Source organism: Hipposideros armiger, unplaced genomic scaffold (genome assembly GCF_001890085.2).
Source record: "Hipposideros armiger isolate ML-2016 unplaced genomic scaffold, ASM189008v1 scaffold_700, whole genome shotgun sequence".
NCBI classification, from domain to species: domain Eukaryota; kingdom Metazoa; phylum Chordata; class Mammalia; order Chiroptera; family Hipposideridae; genus Hipposideros; species Hipposideros armiger.
The window spans coordinates 312545-333212 of NW_017732050.1; positions in this window are offsets into that span (position 1 = coordinate 312545).

A 20668-nucleotide genomic window follows, 5' to 3' on the forward strand; every position below is an offset into this window, starting at 1 on the left:
TGATAAGCAGCAGGAGAATTATCATAACTGTGGAGTTGGCACCTCTCTGCAGCTGAGCACTTGCTGAACTGAGAAGCCTGGACACCCACCCGGTGCTACCACCATGCGCTCAAAAGAAGAGTTTTTAGGAGAAGCTGACATGTATCTCCAAGAGTTTGGTATATGAACCAAACAGTGGCTCCTCCTTGGCACCAGCAGACAGTAGAAGGGCAGAAGCTGACTGGCGCAGCTGTGGTGGAATGCAGGAAGGCAAGAACAGTGGTCAGCACCTTTCACTCCCACAGAAAGACACGGGATCTTCCTGGCTGCCAGGAAACAGGCGGGAGCAAAGTTTCCAGTTCCTCGTCTTATGGGGCTGCTTGACCTGTGGACAGAGGCTGTGGGCACAGAAGGAAGAGCAGGAAACTCTCACAATTCACAGAACTGCACTGAAAGAGGCCTGAGCACAAGTCACACGTGTGCCCCAGGAGAAGGCTCCTTGGACAGAAGGTGCTCTCAGCTAAGACAAGATGACAAAGATACCAATTAAAGAAAAAAGCATTGGTCTCTTTCTGCAGTTCTTCAACACCTGCCCTAAAGCTGGGGGTGTTGGGAGAGAAAAGGCTGCAAGTCAAACTTGACCTAAGAGCAAAAGGAGAACATTAAATAAAATATTAGTAATAACTGCCCAAATTGGACTTGGGCAGACTCCCACTAAAATCGGCAGAAAGTCATGGAGTTATGGAGTCTGCCTGAAAGGGTAAGGGGAGGGGAAGGAACATTAGGCAGAGATGAGTTGAAGGCAGTGATTGAAAAATAAATCCTAAGACCCCTTATTGTGTGAGTTCCATTGCAGTGACTGTTCAAGACATTGGCTTTATAAACACGTGGACGATCCTTCCTCTCTCCTCAGAAGCATTGATGCTTAAGTCTTTGATGGCCACCAGTAGATATGATCTCTGCCTATTCTTTTAATTCCAGTTAGGAAAGTCCTCGAATTGGATTCTGCTTGGCCCACCTTCACTCAAAAATCCACTTGAGTGCATGGTGTGTGATGTGTGGGTGGGCATTTCCCTCTACACACACCTATTTGGAATTGGGAGAACGTCCTCAAAATGAAGAGACTGCTGATGCCCAAGAAAGGAAGAGTTTCAAAACAGTAAAGGCTCTCACCACACAGCCTGGAAGAAAAGACGACAACTTCTGTAGAGAAGTAATTTCAATGTGTAACACTCCTCTGTTCAAGATCTTTCCCTTATTTCAGTTCAAGCACAATTTCCGCTAGTCTTTCTGCCAAATCTTTTCTTCCAAGTCCTTTTGCTTGTATTCATGAGGCTTTATTTATTGAAACAAGTTGAATAATTAGAATGAAAGACATCTCAAGGAAATCATTTATTTTCTTTTCCTCTAGGACTTTTCTTAATCCATGAAATTGTCCTTATGATTGATATGCATATCTCTAATTTTTATTGGGCCATCATTTTTCCCTAGAATATTTATTTTCTCATTAAAACTGTAGGGCCATGACATACATCATGCATAATGACAGTATGTATGTGTATATGCATGTGTATATACACGTATATTTATATGTTCATCATCTATACTGACACACATACACAAACATATATAGCACCACATCTATGTAACAAGCAATACAGAAGTTAGACTTCAAGGCTACTATAAGTTATGTACCCCAGCATTAAACTGTTAGGTTTTCTATTTTCTGCTTGCTGATTTCATATAAAGGAGTTTTTTGTGATTCCAGAAAGAGAAGTGCTTAGAAATGTTTCCTTTGTACTATTCTATATTGTTTCACTTTGATTATTTAATTTCTTTATTTATTTGTTATATTATACATTAGGTATTATGTTGAAACAATTCTTCGGTAAGTGATTTTTCATGTAATTTATCCAAGCCATTTTGAAATCTGACATTAAGAACCATGTGGGGATCACCTAAAAAAAAAAAATTCAATTTCAGTTCCTAATGCAGTCCTAAAGTTGGGAGTGATAATTGCCATCTCTCTTTATTTCATGCCAGGCTCATCCGTTCCTTTTGGGAAGATTTTCTTGATGTCACTTGAATTGGTAGTTCCATGTTCACTTCCAGGGGCCCTACCCTGTCCAAGTAATACCCTCCCCCTCCCCCACTTGCTGGCAAGACCTACCTTCATGAAAGCAGCTTTTGAATGTTGCTCTCTCCATATCATTTCTCTCAGAGTGACTGGATAAAAAGAAGATTTTTCTTAGTTGCCACCTTGTCCCAACACATCAGTTCAGGGGACATTTTTTAACTTTTCCAATTCACACACCTTAGAGCTTATACCATGCAGACGGAGATGATTCATAGTCAGGCGAATTTGGTCATCATGCGCTCCACAACTGTCCCAGCCTGCAGTCTGTACGCGTGCTGTGATAGACACTGCCACCATGGAATACACTCCAAGAATGCAGCGAAGCAGAGATTTTTAAAGTTTTTCTATCTGGTTGCTTTGATAGAATTCCTAGCATACTTCCGCGTGCAGAGAGGTCCTTGGTGGGTGCTTGGGAATATTCCTGGCTCAGTACTGTAAGCTCAGATAACCAGAGTCATAAAACGATGAGCTGGATGTATCTTTAGAAATCAGATCTCAGCTCTTTCACTTTTCAGAAGAGAAACTAAGGACCATATACATGAACCGGCCTTTTAAAATTCTTTTGGAAACAACCTGCTGGCAGAGGCAGGACTAGGCCAGAGACATTTTCACTTTCGCCCGAAACTCCCTTTCCCCCTCACTAAACTATGCTGCCTCTTCACCTTCTAGAGCCCCAGCTATTTCTAAATATGTCCAGTGGAGGAGAAAATGAGACAATTTGTCGCTTGCCTTTGAGAGATTTATGACATAAACATCTAGATGCTGCGGTAGAAACTATAAGGTGGAGCAAACGTCCAAGGGGCCCAACTGCGTGAATGTGCATTGAATAAATTTACAGTGCAAGAATGTTTACTTCATTAAACACCGAATTTGTTTCCCTAATTGAACCACTCTCTCAGGAGAATGTATTTCAAACAGCCAGTGGACCTGTGGCATTTTCACTAGGCTGCTTCTCAGAAGACGGTCATGAGGCCATACGGTAGAGGAAGGTCATACTTCCAAAAAGAAGACACACCCAGTGGCACTGATCATGGCATCTTGTGCAGTGGTAAAGGCAGGCCCTACTAGGACCAACCACTTTGCTTCCGGCCCTGGTGCTCTGCTCCTCCAGCCTCCACTCTTTCATCTTCTTATTCATGATGGTTCCCTCTCACTGCACCCCCTTCCTAGTCTACTCCCCAGCACAGCATTTCCTCACCAGGCACTCTGATCCTTTCTCCTTCCCATCCCCCTTGCTTCTGTTTGTCAAGTCCTTTTCATTTGGCTGATGTATAGATATCTTTAGATTATAAACTCCCCAAAGGCAGGGACCAAGACACTCGTGTTCCTGGTACCCGTGCTGAATCTGACGAACCCCCACAGGGACTAATAACTGCTTTTCAGATTAATGAATAGTTCATGCGTCATGAAAAGTTTAGAACGCCATATGGCCATACGCCTTGTAACTGTAATTTTGTGCTCAACACACAGTTCTGACTGGTAGCCGCATTTTTTTATTAATATAAAACTGAAACATCTGACATACTATTCAATAAATAAGTAAATATTTATAACTCAATAATTTGATTTCCAATTTTGATGTCTATTAGGCAGGACATCAAAATAATGTATGTGGTTGTTGGTGGTGGGAACTTTTGGAAAACACACCTAGTTCAGATTGTCGTTGATGAAAACAGTGGTATCTAGAGTTATTAAATGATTGGCCTCAGGGAAGAGGGCAGCATGCAGCAGCACCAGGATTTCTTCCCCCCAGATCATCCTCGCCCTCATTCACATATTTACCTCTGTAACAATTCAAGAAATCCGGTGGGGACTGGCCAAGTGGCTCAGTTGGTTAAGAGCTCGCTCAAGAGTTTGAGCTCTGAGCAACAGCAGTTCGATGCCCGGCCCAAGCTGAGCTGCCACTGAGCTACCAACAGGTGGCAGGATGGCTCAGATTAAAAAAAAAGAAAAGAAATTCAGTGGGAGCTATTTCTTGTACATACTCCACTCTGACAGTCTCTCTACTTGTGCAGTATCCCATAGGGTTCCTGGAGTTATCTCGTGTAAGTAGACCGCACTTGCTGCGCCTTGAGACTTTTGAAACACATCTACAAATCCCTATGAGGTGTGTTCTTTGTTGCTTTGTGACCCAGTGATAGCTTCTTGCTTCAATCCTCTGAGGAGCCCACGGAGACAAATGGCTTAGAGCTTCTTGGGCACTCCAGCGGGCATGAGACCAGATAAAACATGTTTGTAGCACAGTTTAAACCTTAACAAACACTCTCCCTGCAGGATTACACTGTGCTGTTTCTAAGAGAGGGAAGGAGGAGATTTTAGATACAAATGCACATTAAGAGTTGAAAAGACTTTTAGTGCAGGAGCAGAACAGGCTTAGTAATGTAACAAAACCCAGGCTGCCTCAGCTTCAGGGAGGTGAGCTCTGGGTGGGTCAGAGAGGCACACAAATGTGATGCATGATTCTCAAATACAAGGTCATTCTGAACGTTACTCTACAATACACTGAAACTCTAAAGATCACTCTGTTTCATACTTGGTATATTATACTTTGGATGATTACTAAAAATGTATTTCACAGTGGGTCCAAAAATGAACAAAAAGAGCATTCCAATTTTTCTTTTTATTACTTGAATATTCAGCCCACGCATTACTTTCTCTCTGAATTCTCTCTAACACTTTATAAACCTCATTGTTCATGTTGTTGTCATAGTTCCCCAAATGTTGATTGAATTTATATATTTATTTGGAGACAAGGAATTGGACAACATCATGCCTCGTGGTAAATTAGAAATTGTTTTTGGTCATTGGTGAGATTTCTAGTGCCTAAGAATAGTGTCTGGCTAAGGGCAGAGGGTCAATAAAGTTATTTGACTGAATTGTTTTCTATAATATAAAGACAATTTTGTATAGTAGAAAAGTTCTTGTTGGAGTTAAAATCGGTGTTAAAGGGAGTCTCTGAACATACCACCCCCCATCCTTGAGTAAATACAACTTTGTAGTGAGGTTGCCTTTCTGTGGTGGTCGAAAACCAACCTTGCTTTATGGGTAGAATTGTGACTCCCAGCAATTCATATGTTGAAGACCTAACCTCCAGTACCTCAGAATGTGAACTTATTTGGAAATAAGGTTTTTCAAGATAGAATTAACTAAGTTAAGATGAGATCATTAGGGTGGGCTCTCATCCAATATGGCTGGTGACATCATTGTTAAGAGAAAACCATAGTCCCAAAATAGCGTCACTCATGCTAAAAGTCCATGGTACCAAACCTAGATTTAATACCTGATCTAATAGCAGTGTCAAACCTCTTCCAGAAACATAATCTTAATCAACCAGTCTGGAATTTGCTGGACACCACCAATGAGGTAATCTGCCATGTGGGTCCTTTCCATCTCCCATAGAAAGAAGAGGCAACCTGCATACTAAAAACCCTTCCCAACCCCTTCCCTCACAAAAAGATGTCCAAGTCCCCAAATAACCCTTTCCTTTCTTTGGTTAATAGCTTCCTTGCCACACTCCTCTTCCATTTTGCACAGCCCCTTGGAGCACCCTTCTAACTAGATGGGCTGCTGCTCAGTTTGTGAATCATTTAATAAAGCCAGTTAGACTTTCAAATTTAAACGTCATGAATGGGGCAATCTCGGGAGGGGCGTGCACACAGGAAGAATGTCATGTGAAGCTGAAGGCAGAGATCAGGGTGATGCTTCTATACATGAAGGAATGCCCCAAATTGCCAGCAGACCACCAGAAGCTAGGGGAGAGACCTGAAACAGATTTCTTGCATGGCTCCCACAAGGAACCAACCCTACGGATGTCCTGATCTTGGACTTCTGGACTCCAGAACTGTGAGACAGTACATCTCTCTTGTTCTAAGCCCCTAGTTTGTGGTGCTTTGTTAGAGCAGCCTTAGAAAACTAATATACTTGCTGATGCACATTCTATGTTTAAAATATAACTATTTATTTGGTGTTTCTCTGTACAGCATAGAAACAAGGGAGTTACCTGTGCTCGCGTTGTCTCAGTGTGTCTGGGAAGCCTAGCCATTGGATGTTTCCATTTCTTTAACATAAGTCAGTATTTCAACTATTTGAAAAGTGGAGGTTCCTTTGATTCCACCCATGTTAGCCTACTAAGATGACAGAATTTTCAGGGCAGGATACTACCTTTCCATGTGTTGAAGTCAGTGTGATTCCTTTCTGACTGTATAAGGAAGAACCCATTCTCCTGGGAGCCCACTGATTTCAGAATCACGGCATCGATCATTTTCTGCCCTCTGCATTCACCAAATCCTGTCTGGAACAACAAAGAATTGTAACTCTCAATTCCTCATTTAGCTAGACATTCTCCCGTTCCTTTTATATTCTGTCTAGAGAAAGGACACGACATGGCAAAATAGCTCTCTGGAGCTTTATCCTTACAATGCAGCATATCTCTCTCTGTAAAGAATTACTCACCCAGTGTTACTTCTGCAACGAGAAACTCAGTACTTAATCACACGAATATTGTGAGGTTCTGTGGTTTTATCTTTTCCACAAGTAAATTCTATGACCTTGTATAAATCACTTCAATTCTAAGGGTCATAGCTTCTTCGATAGTAAAATATATAGAGAGAAGGATTGGCTCAAACTACCTTTAAGTCACTTCCAATTCCAACTTTCAAAAAAGGCTACATGAGCAATTTATTCATTCACCCATTCAGCAAATAAGTACCAAGCACCTGCTATATGACCAGCACCTTTCCAGGACTGCTCTCGCGGAGTTTGCGTTCTAGTGGAAAAGACATACAGCAAACCTAGAAATAAATCCATCCACCTGAGAGTGTTAGGTAAATATAAATTGCATATTTATATTTATAACATAATATAGTATAGTATAATATTGAGTTGTCGGCAAAGTCATGACACATTTTTGCAACGGAAAACATAGAAAAAAATACGTCATGACTTTTCTGACAACCCAGTATAATACAATACAATGCAATACAGTATAAGGTGCAGTGAGATTAACGAGAAGAGGGTGACCCCTGCAACTTTGTGGACTGTTAAAGTGTCTCATAACTTTAGAAATGTGACATTGAAGGTGAACAGAATGACAAGATGGAAACAAGGTGGGATGATTTCAGGCTGAGGGGGCAGTGAGTGCAAAGGGCCTGTGGCAGGAAGGGGCTTATATGTTTTAGGGCCCTAAAAAGAATCGGTGTCACTAGTAACCAAGGAAAACACAGGTAAGATGGGGTTGGAGAGATAAAGGTATCTGGACCACACGGGATTTGCAAAGGAGTTGGGTTCTGTGTTTAAGTCCAGGCTTTTGGGGGATTTTAAGTTGGAGAGTAATATGAGCTTCCTCTTTTCAATAATTGTAATGAATGTCTCCTTCACCGAGGTAAATAAATCCTCAGACAGGCAGTATGGATTTTCTTCTCCTTTTTCTTTTTGTTACTCTGAGTTTTTACTTTCTCTTTTGTGTTCCTTCTCTTTATCTTTCAAACATCTTCTTTTTTCTCCCTTATGTTATTGATTTCTAAATGTATTTCTCTTCCCCTCTCCACCCCACCCCCCCAGCCTCTTTTTTGCCCTCATCAAGCAGCACCTGAGCTACATTATGGCAGAGGTTATTTTAATTGCAGAGAAAAAAGCTGTAGGCCCCACTAGGGGTCACTTCTGACCCACTGATGAGCCCCTGATCCGGCCATGATCAGGGTTTATAGCCTCCCTAGGAGACACGTTTCTCCTGTCTCCGTCTTTTTCCACCTTTAGGACCCCCCAAGGACCCAAGGCTGTCATTGTGGCCCACATCCTCCCTGGACCCAAGCCACCCCTGGAGCCAGACAGGCTGTCAGGACAGGCCTGCCCAGGGGCTCCGCTTTGTTCACTGTAGATTGGAGCTCTGGAGCCAGGACCTTGGCTCACTGACAAAAGTGGCATCATTCTGTCGAGTGGAATGTCACCGGAAAGGCTGTAATTGTGTGAAGAATGCCTGGGCCGTCTGTCTGCTGCTCGCCACAGCCGCCTGAGGGTCCAGCAGTCAGGCTTCCCGGCGCTCCCTTCAATTGTCTTCATACGGAGTTTAGTACCCTCTTAAAGACACACAGGCTGCCCTCCGCCATCTGCTGAAAAGTGAATCTTCCTGTGATTTATTTCCAACTCGGTTGCATTTGAATGGAGAGTTTTATTCATTAGAGGAACTTGATTATTTTACAAAGCCACTTGAGGCATCAGGACAAGTGCGTCCCTTTGGCAGTCTTTCCCTTGTACATTTGTCTGCTCCTTTAAAACAATGCCCATACGCACGGTCTATATGTACAAAAATCCGTCATACCTGAAGTGAAAAGGTGAAGCTAACCTTTACACACACTTCACTCTACAAGTTGACTGCAGATTCCTTGGCAAGATCTAGAAAGAAGCAGTTTGCTTCTGTTAGATGAACTGGTGAATTCAGCTTGGTAACCTTACAGATTATCGTCTACTTTTCTTTCCTTGCGCTCAAATCACTTTTCTGAATTTGAATACATATATTTTGGAAAGCCTCGGGTGAATTATTGTTTTAACTGTGTGCTACAAATGGATACGTATATCAAATCAAATATGTTACCTCCCTTCTCTTTACATTGTTTTACAGGCCCCTGTCTGCTTTCACCATTACTCTCCCTATCTTTACATTTACTGTTTATCTCATTTTATAAGTGAGAAGTCCGAGTCTCACTGAGGTTAAAGGTTTTCCCCAAAGTTGAATGTCTAACAGGTAACAGACCAAAAACACAGCCTGAGACCTCCTGAGTTGAGTTCAAATGCAGTGCCCTTTACTCCACAACAGGGTCTGCAAGCCTTTTCTGTAAACGGCCAGACAGCAAATATTATAGGCTTTGTGAGTCACATGTTTTCTTTTGCAATTACTCAGCTTTGTTGTCGAAATTCAAAAATAGCCACTGATAATACATAAATGAATGAGTGTTGCTGTGTCCTAATAAAATTTAATTTTGGATACTGAAATCTGAGTGCTTTATAATTTTCATAAGTCATGAAACAAGCTTTCATATGTTCTTTTATTTTTTATCCACTTAAATATGTAAAAAGCATTCTTAGTACATTGGTCCTAACGAAACATGTGGCAAGTGGGATTTGGCCAATGGGCTGTAGTTTGTAGAACCCTCTATGGTCAGAATTATGATCCACACAGCTAAGTCCTAAGTTCATTTTAGCCGCAGCAAATGGGCACGTTAAGGTCTCCAGGGCAATTTTCATCATCATAAATCAGCTGAGTCTTAGAGACCTGTCATCAAAGATTAATTTCCATCACAATTCCTTTTAAAAGAAAAGAAAGTTAAATATTAATTGAATAGATGCAAATTAATACAAACAGCCGAATCATATTTTTTAAAATATATAATAAAGACATAGACTTACTTTCCTACGGAAGAGTGTTACTTTTCCTACAGAAAAGCCCAGTTCTATTTAATTATAGTAAGCCAATGAATTGGGTCTTGTAGGCACAGATGAGACTATTACCCAAGCTACGCAGGAATGCAAACCTCTTCTTTTTCTGATTATTTAAAGCTACAAAGAGCTTGCTAGTAGTTGCTCAAAATAAAACACTACACAGTTGCATAAGTGCAGGCTTTGGAGCTATAAGATAGAAATGAAAAAGCATCAACAGTTAATTCTATAAAATAAGTGCTCCAGTCCTGTTTGTTACCAATTTTATAAGAGGTAAAAAACCAGACAAATTGCTCCGGGATTGGCAGCTGGCTGATGCTGGAAGAGAAATCTCTTATCTTCAAATGTGGCCCCTGAAGAGCAATCATAGCGCTTTAGCCAAATTCAATGGGAAGCCAATAAAAGGAAAACACTCCATTTACATTTAATCTTATTCCTTGTTAAGATAATAATTTTGAAGCATAGCCTCTATATTCATGCTTACACTTAGCACAGAGTAAATATTTTTAAATATTCAAACAAGATATGACTATATAGATGCTCCCCTAAGTTAGAGCAGCTCCGTTTTGGAGACAGGTGGTAGGATTAAGAACAACTCTGGCTGGATATTGAGAGATGGGGAGGTGAGGATGCCACTGGCTCGTTGCTCTTGCAACTCAGAATGTAGAAAACACTGGAATGTTTCGGGTTCTCCTTCCTGTCAATCCAAATTCTGTCCATGTACAAGGCCTGCTCAACTCGCGAATTCCCCCCAGAGATTTCCTAACGGTGCCTGCTTAGGAATCTATTCGATTTCCAAACAATGTAGCATTGATTTAAAAACCATAAGGATCAATGTAGATAGATGTGTTTCAGTGTTTTCTCTCCAACACATGCAAACTACTTAAGGACCAGCCTTTGTTGCACACTCAGAGGGCATCGTTCCTGGTGCTCCCACAGTAGGTCACTCCTGGTTGACTGATTACTTCTTTTGCAGATCCTGAAGGAAGGAAAATCCCCACCTGTCACACTGTCAGTGGAGACTAATCTCCCCTGACTTTGCAAGCAATCCTCAGAGCTGTCCCATGGGGTTGGGTTACTGGGCTTTCAGATTTCTCATTGCAGACCCAAAAATATTAGTACTGAATTGAATTGGTAAGTGGAAGTGAAATGTACCTGCTACTTTGAGTCAGGAAATATATGGTGTTTTGTATGAAAAACGTCCAACTTCAATTCCTCAGAGTAGCAGCATCACCTTTATTCCCTTCTCAGTCTGTGAACGTTTTCTTCAGCCCCAACATAATTCTTCAAAAGCAGCATCATTTAACTCAGAAGGCACTGACAGTCAGAGCCTGGCTCCAATTTTTTTTTTTTTAAGTTTTTTATTGGGGAATTAAAGAAGGGGAACAGTGTTGGGGAATTGGGGAAGGAGAACAGCCAAGTTGTTGTCCTTCAATTTTAGTTGTGGAGGGCACAGCTAGCTCAGCTCCAAGTCCAGTCACCATCCATCTGCCCGTCGGCAGCTCACAGCCACTGAGCTCAAGGTGCCGTGTTCAATCTTAGTTGCGGGTAGGCATAGCCCACCATCCCATGCGAGAGTCGAACTGGCAACCTTGTTGTTAGGATCACGTGCTCTCACCAGCTGATCCTGCCACCCGTGGGCAGCTCAGTGGCAGCTCAGCTCAGGCACAGCATCACTGGCCCATGTGGAAATCAAACCAGCGACCCTGTTGCTCAGATCTCAGATTCTTAACCAACTGAGCCCCTCAGCTGGGCCCCTGGCTCCATTTTTAAGATCAACTCAATGGCAACTCAGATTGGCAAATCAACGCCTTCCAACCTGCTCGCCTCCTACATCCAGATGTAGCACTGCTCTTTTACATTCTATAAGTGAAAAGAAGGTTATAATGATGTCTATATCTGTCTGGAGTCATGTGCCTCACACTTCCTAGAGATTAGAACCTATTTTACTTAAGAAGCAAAATACATTAACACAATTTAGAATGAAGATCTAGATACATATAATAAAAAGCATAGTTAACATTTTTGAGTGATAGCTTTATGCCAGAATTTATTCTAAGCTATTTATTTCTCACAACAGCTCTGAAAAGTAGGTGCTATTACTATGTTCCCTTTTATAAATGAGTAAACTGAGGCTCAGACAGACTAATTCAATTGATTAAGGTGAGACGGCCCCTAAGAGGCAGAGAATGGATGTAAACTCAAGATGACACACTCTGTAATACTCATAGTAGAAAGCCATGGGATTATTTAGAGATAAGTGATTAAGATATTAAAAGTGGGCCATGATAGGTTATATAAATGAGGCAATGGTTCTTCGGCTGGAAAGGGGGCTTTTACATGGGATCTCGTGTGTAAGAAATGAGTTTTATGTATCCTTGTGATCTTCTACTCATTCAAAGCACGTTCATTGAGCATGGATTATTGCCCAGCACAGTTATCCAACAGATATACATAGGCTTTGCCTCATGGAACTTTTACTTCATCTTCAAGAAGATTTTTCTAAGATTTAGAAACCATCTAAAACTTATTTTCTTGTATTCGCACTCTCAAGTCTAGAGATTGTCCCTGCACCCTAACTGATGCCTGAATCTGGATCACAGATTGTCATGACCTTGATCATTCCACTCACCCACCTGGAGGAAACTTCATGGTAGTTAATTTCTATTTCTGCTACTTCACTTCTTCCACTAGTGTGAGTATATGGCCCCAGTGTCAGTCTGGGTTCAACGAGAGAAATGGAACCATAGAAGATATATATATTAAGAGATTTATTGGAAGTAATAGGCTATATGATGTGGAAGCCAACTAGGTAAGTCTGAAATATGTAAACAGGGTTTCAAGAAAGTTGGGCTGGAACTCTTGGAACAGAGCTGAAACTTTAGTCCACAAGCAGCTTCTGTTCTAAGGAGAGTCTCAGTTCTGTTCTAAGGCCTTCCAGCTGATCAGGCCCACCCAATTTATCTAATATAATCTCTTACTTAAAGTCAACTGATTATGGAATTCAATCACATCTATAGAACACCTTCACAGCATTACCTGGATGACTATGTGATTGTATATCTGGGGATACAGCCCAACCAAGCTGATACTTCAAAATGACACAAACTCATTTTAGATAGAACTCATAAAATATAGCACACTTTTAAGACTATTTTCCTGTGGAATGTGAACATTCTTATGATTTCTCTTTCTAGAAAGGGTGATTTTTGGGCTTTAGGAAAATAATTTCCCAGAATAAACTATGTTACCAAGAAGGCAATAAGATTGGAGTGGCAGCAGGGAGCAGCCTGGACTTTGGAGTAAGATTTGAACTCTGTCTGGCATGTACTAACAGTGTGATTTGGGCACATACTTAGACCTTAGAGATTGATAATTATAATTATATGTACCATATTAAAGTGGCTGGAAAACTCAGTAAGGCAGAAAATTCCAGTTTGCCTGAGACCGCTCCAGTGTATTCTCAGGATAATTATTAGTAACACCATTTTTACTCTCCCACATGACCCAGTTTTTGAAAAAAAAGAGTCATCTTATTTATATAGCACTCTAAAAACTGGTTATTTTAATGGCAGCTCATTTCTGCTGTGGCTCTAATTTACATATTTGCTTTATTCTAACTCCAGAGAACAGAACTAAAGACTAAAGTTGATAGTTACTAAGTACTGTGCTTAAGCTCAATAAAAGAAGATATTTTCTAATTTTTGCAGTATCTTCTTATGTTAATTCTTCAAATATTTTCAACTCCTTGAGTTTTATCATTATATTGCAAAATACCCTCAGTGTCTTTATTCATTTTCCACATCATGTGGCTTCCAGGGCCTGGATGATCGTGGTAATTCACTTTGGAATAATCCACACGTTTTCAGTGTTACTGTTAAAATGTGGTTCTTGTATCTTAAGGCTAGATGCTGTCAATTCATTTCAGACTACTTTCAATGGGACTGTTGGCACTCTTGTCCTAGGTTCTGCCCATGCATTAATTGATTGCATCAGTGTAATTAGCATGACTGTTTGGGCTGCACTGAGCTCACCGCTCAATCTCTGGGTCTTTTTCAGCAGAAATGTTCATTAAGACAGCCACCATTGTCCTCTACCCGTGTAGCCTCAACAAGTCTCTACCTCAGCCAAATTGCCCCCCTCACAAAGATATTGATGCTTACCGTGTTCATCAAAGTCATTAATTGAAATTCTGAAGAGGGCAGAGTCAAGTGTTAGAATCCCCATTCCAGCTTATCATCGATCAGCAGGCTTTTGAAACAGGTGCTTAATCATCTATTAATACTATACCCATATTTTGACAACTTATAAACAAGGGTATCATAATTCAAATGTATGGTCAAGATAAAGATGGAATGTATATATGACATACATCTAATCTGCCATCAATTATGAATAAGGAAACATATGGCTTAAAGTAGACAGACTTGGGGTCCAATCAAAATTTAGCCACATAGTAAATGGGTGACTTTGGACAACAATCATTAGTCTCTTATTTAAAATGTGTATGTAAGTGTACATTAGCTAGAACAGAGAAAGTATTAAGTGCGATGCCTGGCACATGATTGGCAAAATGTAGTTGGTAATAAATATTATTTTTGCCATTGTTTGTAATATTATTACTTTTGGAGCTGGAAACAACTGCAGATCAAGTTATTTAAAATCCTTCATTTTATAGAACAAATGCCTGAATTCAAGAGAAGTGAAGATATTTACCCAAGGGCTGGAATTGTTGGGATTTGTTCGGTTTATCAAGAGACAATGAAAATTGTATTCACTGACTTCACTTCATCTCCACCCATTTATTTTCTCCCTGGTCTGAAATGAGAATGTCATCTTCAGGATGCTTCTGAAATTTTTCTTTTAAAGTATCTCCCCTAGCTTGCAGGTGAGAGATCCTAAGACCTCCTCTATGTCTTCTTACAATTTGATTTATTTGCTGCACTTGACATTGCTGAAACCCCACGGTTAGAAAGCTTCTTTTTATGTCCATGACAGTAGGCTCTTTTAGCTCTCCATTTTCGTCTTTGTTTCAATGTCCTTCACTGGCTTTGCTTTGGGTAGTAAATTTGACTCTTCTTTTCTTGATCATCATTCTCATCGCAAGTTACCTTGTTTATTGCCACAGCCCCAGCAACAACCTTTATGCTACCTATTTATAAATTGATTTCTCTAGCCCTGATTTCTTCTGGTAGAGACGTGTTATGCTTCCTGGGAACGTATGTGCTTTCTGACGTTTCCCAATCCTCATTCTGGGAGGCAGGGCTATATGAGTACTTGTGACCATTGGGCTGTAAGTTGACGTGACACATTTCACTTCTGTACGAAAGCACAACCAAGACTTCAGAGTGCCCTATATGCCTTTCCCTGAAATAGGAATGTTAGAGGCTTTGTGTTCTATAAGTGGAGAAGCTATATGATGATGGAGTTTTATCAGCGCAAGTCTTTGAGCCACTTTACAAAGACAATTCTCTCCCTAATCTATGCTGGATATGCAATGAGTCAGAAATAAACATTTATTGTGTTAAGTCACTGAAATTTGGGGGGTTATGTTTTTGTTTGCTTATTTTATTTATTTTTTTAGCATAACCAGGCTTATCTTAATTAAAACACCTTTTGCTATAGTTAATGACTTTGCTTCTATCAGTATGCTAAAGGTTTCTATGTCGGTAGTCATTGAAGATGACCACATCCAGGGCCGACCGAGTGGCGCATTAGTTAAGAGCTGGTTTGGGACACCAGAGGGCCCCAGTTCGGATCCCACATATGAGAGCCAGTGACATTGCCCTCTACAGCTAAGATGCTGAACAACAGCTTGACCTGGAGCTGGGCTGCTGTGAGTCTCTGGCGATGATGGGTAGGCTGCAACCCCTGCTGCAGTGGGTTGCCATGGGCTACCGTGTGTAGCCAGCAGCCAGCGAGAGCAGCCAGCAGCCGCAGTGAGCAGCCGTCCAGAAGCCGGCGACTGATCTGCCTCGCCCGGGAAGAGCGCATTGATGGTGCCAACTTGGGCCAGTGAAGCAACGTCTTCCACAACTAGACTGAAGAACAAAAGGACAGCAACTTGTCTGTTCCCCTTCCCCCAACTCCCCAGCGCTGTTCCCATCCCCCAAATCCCCAATAAAAAATCTTTGAAAAAAAAAAAAGAAAACGACCACATCCAAAAGAGATCTACCTAAGTATGTTTTTATCTGAACATTTTTAGTGGTTTAGCATGTCTGCCCTTTTTTCAGCCAAATATCTCAGTGGGGCCACTTGTTTCCCCTTGCCTCTTCCATCATCCTCTTCAGATGGTAATCAGCTCCAAAGCTCGTTATTAACTCAGTCCACTATATCCAGTATTTCCCATTGCAAACTGCTGTTTCTCTGAAACATTTTTTTCCTTATTCAACTATATTTGATCACTATTCATAGTCTATGATGAAAGACCTCTCAATCTATACCTTCAGCCCTTTTATGTATCATTTCAAATACTGTAATTATACATACTGTGAATTAATCATATTGGACATTTACAGATCATTATGTACTTCAAACCCCAATGTATTTTTGTGATATTTTACCTAAAAAATATACTACTGATTCTGTTTATCTAGATTACCGTAATACCCTATCTGTATGGGTCTTCAGAAAAGTCATGACATACTTTTACAACAGATGGCGCTAGTTCATTTTTGGAATTGCTAGTCATTCACATCTATGTTATTGCTATGTCACTTGACAGCTGACAGTTCTAGCTCTATTCTAAAAAAAAAAAGAGCGATTTGGATGAATTTTGGAGCTCTTACAACAAGTTGAAGATAGAAGTCCAAGATGCGCATTTTACTTCCATAAAGGGAAGAATGCTTGTCAAGCTTGAGAAAAGTTGCGTAAAGTTTACGGTGAGAATGGTCTACAAGAACGTTAGTGCCAATGATGGTTCACGAAATTCCCTGCTGGTGATTTTGATCTCAACAATGCTCCTCGGTCAGGGAGGCCCACTGAGGTTGATGACAACAAAATAAAGGCATTGATCAAGTCAAACCCATGTTACATGACAGGAAAGATTGCAGAAACATTGAACACCCATCATTCAAGCATTCAGGACCACCTGAAGAAGCTGGGATATGTAAGCAAGCTTGATATTTGGGTTCTGCATGAACTCAAAGAAGTTCATTTGTTGGTGCGTATAAATATCTGCAATATGCTCATTAAATGTGAGGAAAACGATCCTTTTTTGAAGTGACTGATAACTGGTGATGAGAAGTGGATTGTTGACAACAATGTGATGTGCAAATGGTCTTGGTCCCAATGTGACGATTTGCCTCAAACGACATCAAAAGCAGACATTCATCAGAGGAAGGTTATACTTTCAGTGTGGTTATACTCTCAGTGTGGTGGAATTTTCAAGGTGTCGTGTTTTTTGAGCTCCTACCAAGGAACCAAACAATCAATTCAAATGTGTACCGACAGCAATTGGACAGTTTGAACAAATCCATTATCCAGAAATGTCCAGAGCTTGTTAATTGTAAAGGAGTTGTGTTCCATTGCAACAACGTGAGACCACACACAAGTTTGATCACCCATCAAAAATTACTGGAGCTGGGATGGGATGTGTTGCCACACCCACCATACTCACCTGACCTTGTGCCATCAGACTTCCACTTGTTTTGCTCTCTTCAAAACTCCTTGCATGGTATAACGTTCAATTCAGATGAGGCTGCAAATCAGCACCTTGTTCAGTGTTTCACCAGTTAAGACAGGTCCCCCTACGAATGAGGAATTATGAAGCTCACTGAAAGACAGCAAAAGGCTATCGAAAAAAATGGGCAATGTATCAGTGATATATATTTGTTCTTTATTTAAATGACCTTTGAAAAACATAAACAAAATATGTCATGACTTTTCTGACAACCCAATATTTATCTATCATTATCCCAAGTAGACTGGGAAATCATTGAGGAAACAATCTTGTCATTTTCATTTTTATATCTCTTTCACTTACATTGTACCTAAAAGAATGCCTTCACATGGATGTTTTATAACTATTCTTTGAACAAAAGAGTGAATCTCTGTTGTCTTATACACATCTCTATTTTCTTTGCCAACTATTCCCCAAACATCTACTTAATGAGTCTTTCAGAAATCCTTGAAATACTGGCAATGAGATTACTGATTTATGAAGTTCAAAATTAATCTCTTACTACTTTATTAAAATTTGGTATGTTTGCTTATCTCTGGTATTTGATAATGCCTTGTAATATTGACAGTGTGTCAGTAATCTTAGCCACAAATTATTTTAGTGTGTAATTGGCCCTTGAAACTAGAACCCATCAGAGATACCTGTTGCTCTTTTACAAACATCTCTCCAATCCTGGGATTGGTTTCCTCCTAAGAATTTGATTTACCTTTCTCATTATGAAGACAAGTCTCTTTAAAGGAAATGAGAATGGAAAAATCAGCAGTAAGTAGAGCTGCCTTCTCTATCCAATCTTTTTCATCTTTATATGCTCCCAAAAGCAATGATTTTCTTCATATCTTGCTCATCTCCTCTCCCCTCCCCTTCTCTTCTCTCTCTCTTTCTCTTTCCCTCTCTCCTTTTCCCCTCTCTTCAAACTACAGATGATAGCCGACAATGATCCAGCTTACCATTTTCCGACCTTATGATGGTGCAAAACCAATATGCATTCAGTAGAAACCATACTTCAAATTTTGATCTTTTCCCTGGCTAGCGATGTGCAGTAGATACTCTCTCGTGATGCTGGGCAGTGAAAGCAAGCTGCAGCTCCCAGGGAGCCCCGCCATCATGAATGTAAACAACTGATACTCTAAAGTGTACTGTGCTGCCAGTGTTTTTTGATATTGTGTTCTGAGGATGTTTAAAGTAGACTAGGCTAAGCTATGATGTTTGGTTAGTTAGGCATATTAAATGTGTTTTCAACTTAATGATATTTTCAACTTACAATGGGTTTATTAGGATGTAACCCCATCTTAAATCGAGGAGCATCTGTACTTACACAGCTTCATTTGTCTGTGAAGGGCTTACACTTGTAGCACAGTCATTCATATCTAGTAAGACATAACACAATAAGGTTTTACCCTCCTCAAAACAGGCAGCCCACCTTCTACTTCCCATATGTCCTGTACTTCATCTATAGCTCCTGTCCAAAATGCCTGGTTCTTCTAAGACAATACTTAGTATTTTACTGTACAAATCAATTCTGTAACACTTGGTTTTCTCTGGTTTTACTGTATTTAATTTGATGATTTGTTATCCAGATGTGACATAATTTACATGTTGTTTTCACACGTTAAAAAGACCCTTTTAGAAATTGTATTACATAAACAAGAGTTTGTTAGAAATCATGCATGGGAAAGACCCTTTTCAGGAAATACCAATGCTCAGAGTGTAGACATACATTTTGTTTGTAAACAATACAAAAAGATGTACAAATGAAAAAAATATATAACTAATATTAACACTTTGGTGCATTATTTTCTAGGTGTTAAATGCAAGTAAGTGTGCATACATTGTTGTATATTTACATGAATATACATACATATTTTGCAGTTGTGAGACTATATATAATCTGTATATTGTTTTGTAGAGTGCTTTATATGATAACAGCAATATATTACAAACATTATGCATTGTTGGCAAATCTATATCTTCCATTTTTTAAATTAATTTTATTTTTAAAATTAAATTTGTTGGGGTGACATTGGTTAATAGAATTATATAGGTTTTAAGTGCACAGTTCTATGATACGTCACCTGTATATTGCTATGTGTGTTCACCACCCAAGGTTGCATCTCCTGTCACCACATATTTGACCCCCTTTATCCTCTTCTTCCTCCTCCTCCCTTGCCCTCTGGTAATCACTAAACTGTTTTCTGTGTCTATGAGTTTTTGCTTGTTAGTTTGTCTTGTTCATTTGTGGCTTTCAGCTTTATACCCCACATGTGAGTGAAATCATATGGTTCTCGACTTTAGTTCTCTGATTTCTTGTGCTTAGCATGATAATAAAATGGACTCCCTTTTAATGTACAATTCTATAAATTTTAAAATATATGTAGATTTATGTAATAGTGTAATAATTAGGATACAGAACAGTTCCATCATCCTACTGTATTCCCTCATACTACTCATTTTAGTCACACCCTAACCCCATCCCTAACTCCAGGCAAATGTTGATACATTCTTTATCACTACAGCTACTTTGTATTATCAAGAAAATTACTCAAATGGAAACAGATTTTGAGACTGGCTTCTTTCACTCAGCCTAATAAACATTCCATTGTACGAATGTGACACACTTTCTTCATGTGTATCCATCTTTTGAAGGATGTTAGGTTGTTTCCATTTTGGGGTGATTATGAATAGAGCCACTATAAATATTCAAGTATAGGTTTCAGTGTGACCAGACTTTTTCATTTCCCTAGGGTAAGTATCCAGGCATGCCATTGACTGGTCATATGTTACATGTATGTTGAATTCCATAGAAATTGACAAACTACTTTCCAGAGTGTCTATAATGTTTTGCATTCCCACCAGCCATCTATGGGAGCTCTTCTTAGCATTTGGTTTTATCCGTTTTTAACTTTTTACTTTTAAATTTTGGTCATTCAAATAGGTATGTAGCCATGACATTTTTAATTTGCAATTTCCCTAGTAGCTGAAGATGTTGAACATTTTTTCTTTTTAATTTTTCATTTAATCTTTATTTAGTTCTTGCAATAAAGCTGTAGTAGATGATTATTATTTTTCCCAAATTTGTAGTTAAAAAAACTGAACCCCCAAAAGCTTAAATAACTTGATCTAGGTCTCACAACATGTAAGTTGTAATCAGCATTCAAACCTAGCTCTGACATCTTTTAATGTGCTTATTTGCTCTCTTTATATCCTCTTTGGTAAAAAATGATTTCTTTCCTGTTGAATTTTGAGTTCTTTGTATATTTAGAAAGCAAGTTCTTTGTCAGATATGTGATTTGCAAATATTTTTCTCCCAGTTGGTGGCCTGTCATTTCAGCCGCTTAATACTGTATTTCACAGAGAAAAACAGTTGATTTTTTTTCTGTTTATGTTCAATGTATTAATTTTTTAATGAATTATGTTTTCTTTCATGTCTAATATGTCTGCCT